Source organism: Lampetra planeri, unplaced genomic scaffold, assembly GCF_965212315.1.
Source record: "Lampetra planeri unplaced genomic scaffold, kcLamPlan1.2.h2 scaffold_557, whole genome shotgun sequence".
Classification (NCBI taxonomy): Eukaryota; Metazoa; Chordata; class Hyperoartia; order Petromyzontiformes; family Petromyzontidae; genus Lampetra; species Lampetra planeri.
This window is the reverse complement of record NW_027615380.1, coordinates 33143-36193: the sequence shown is the minus strand read 5'-3', so window position 1 is coordinate 36193 and position 3051 is coordinate 33143.

Here is a 3051-nt window from a genome sequence, read left to right as displayed (position 1 = left end):
TCAGCACAAACAAGCGAGCAGTGCAAAATCAAAACCCCAGCGAGGCAAAGAATGGAAACAGTTTCACTTTCTTGACAGAGGCCCGGGCAGAACTTTTGATCAAACAAAAGTAATTCTGACATGAAACACAGGGGTGAGAGCGTAAAGCCTTGATGTCAGGCCAGAATTAGGGCGTGAAAAGCTTACACGGCGGCGAGGCCTGCCAAAGGGTGCTTAACGGAGGTGTCACTTCCCATTAAAAAGAGCCCACTGTGAAGACGGGGTCAAACAATCACAACAGTATCTGGGCTTTTGCCTACTTACACTGGGGTTGCGATGCAAACAGTACTTAACAGAACCCACTAAATCAATGCAAAGGTTTCACAGGCAAATATTTCCCTCAGCGAGCATGTTTAACAAAAAGCACCCTGACAAATGGAAGTGGCAACCAGTTGGCTTCGCAAAAAACAGAGGGAGGGTTTGACTCTGGGTACAAACAGCCCGCTGTTGTTCCCAGAAACACCACAGAAAACGACTCTCAACGGCTGTCAGCAGTGTGACAGTGTGTGTCCAGCCGCAGGAATGTGAACCACTAGGCGATTGACCCTAAAGATGCTTCTTGTGCACGTATCAGGGAGTTCACATGTGACTGCATCCGCCGTGTGCGCTTCCAATTAGCTGGATACAGCTGGTTCACTCAACACCTGTACTGTGACAGGAGACATACTACACCTTTACAATGATGGCAATGGATGACAACAGGACTCGCATCAGGTTTAGCCAGAATAAATGACAGAGGGATTAAGAAACAAACTGCACTTCACTTCTTCAGTTCTACTGTATGCACACAGGGTTTGTCATAAACACACACACAAGTAAAAGCTGAAGAATCCACGGACAACTCCTAATAATAACTCCTAATAATATGTCATATGTCAATAATATAATATGACATGTGGACTGTGATGGTCCAGGTGTGTTTGAGACTCAACCAGGTTAGCTTGGAATAATTCCACTGCGGATTCACTAAACAGCACCTTGAAGAAATAAAGGTGAGTGTAGTTTTTCCTGAAAGGTATGTTTATCTATCACATTTTGTGTGTGCCGCCTCCTATTGGGCAAATGTAGATGGTTAGACGTGAGATGAAGGTAGAGGTAGCTTATCTTGGAGCACAGCCTGGATCTCCGCCTCTCGGCGACGTAGCATTCCAGGATCACCACCACCACCACCACCACCACCACCACCGTAAGCTCACCTGCCCTTCCATTCACTTCTTACCGGCAATGTTTGGAAAGACAAGCCCCGGTAAAGGTGAGTATCCCTCGCCAGTGGGAGGGCACGAACACTCAAGACCACATTAGCCAAGTTATCACCCTGACGTGAAGGTCCCCGGGGGAAAAAAAAGGTGTACTTGGCGATGTATCGGTCACAAGGAAAACGATTAGTCAAGTATTAAGCGTCTCCCCTGCCGTAAAGAAGCACGGAGACGATTGTCTTGCGCCTCTCACGTAGAATGAACACCAAACACTTTCTTTTCTCACAGAATTCCACACTTTCAGAGAGAGACTTTGCCTCGCGCGCCTGGATGCCTTCTTTCCCCAACATTTCCCAACATATCACTCCGCAGTTCGGAGAAGAAGCGGGTAGAGCGGTTAAATACCTTAGAGCGGCTGTTGTCGACCTGGCTCCGCCGCGGCTCGTAACTTCATCGGTACTAGGTTAGTCCCGTACATGTGCCAGAGTACAACTCGCCTCCATAGCCGACCAGAGGACGAGCCTTCCGCTGCTACGAGCCTCCTCCGCCAGCAGCAGTCCCATGCAATTGCGACGGAGCAATGACGTCAGTGGCACTGGGAGATGAAGAGGGGGCGGGGGGGGTGAAGCGGCGCTCACTTGGGATTGGTTGGATTGGCCACGGAGGGGGCGGGTCCGGGGCGGATCGCGTTGTTGAATGAACCAATAGCAGGCGGAGGCGTTAGTTTCCTGGGTTACAAGTTTTCGCAAACACTGCGGCGTAAAGAGGAGACAGAGGAGAGCAAGGTAAACCGATGTCCGTTCTTTTTTAATTACAACAGTGTTTGTACATTGTGTTTGATTACAAAAATGACAACAACAACAATAAGAAGAAGAAGAATAATCTGCGCTGGCAACTCGTCCAGGGTGAACCCCCACAGCTGGGATCGACTCCAGCACGACCCCACGACCCGTTACCGGATTAAGTGGAAGAAGATGAATGAATCAATAATAACAATAATAAGAATAGCATCTTTCAAACAAAATGCATTACAACAAAATGATTAAATGCATTCAAACAAGGATGAAACAACAGAAATGAGGAAAATAAAATAAAAAAGTAGTCCAAGCATTCATCCCATCATAAAGATAATGTATTATGCAAATAATATAAACTTGGCGTGTTCATTTGTGTGTATTTTTCCTGATCCACATAAACTATATGCATGTGCGTTTGTGTGTCGTTGCTTGCTGTAACACCTCAATTTCCCTTCAGGTATTAATAACGTAATCTGTCTATGTAGCTATCTATCTATCAGCCGCTAACGTTTGTTATTATTCTTCTGACCCTGCTCATAAACAATTTCTTTCCTGCTTAACTTAATTAGAGTATTTGTTTATTGTCATGATACAGAAGTTGTAGGCTAAATTGGACACTAATCTGCCAGAATATTTTCTTTCAAGAGTTCAATATAAAAAAACAGCGTTGGTGGTGATCCTGCTCTCACAGTGTGACCATCTGTCCATTCCAAGACACTGAAACTTAACCGAGACAGGTCTTCTGATATTCCTGCAATGTCAAGGGGTCCTGGAGGGCAATGTGTGTCTGTTTGTACTGTACAACAAATCATCCAGGGGCCTGTTGTTATTTATTTGGAAGCAACACTCCCCTGCAGGTGCAATGTTGTCTTAATAATCAAAGTTTTACTTTTGTACACCATTTGAATTTACAAAGTGCTTTGACGAACAGAGCAACTTCACTGTCTGTGACATAATTCTTGTCCCTGTCTTTTGCAAGAACATACAATCCCACGTTCCACGCTGGCAGTTTACGAGTG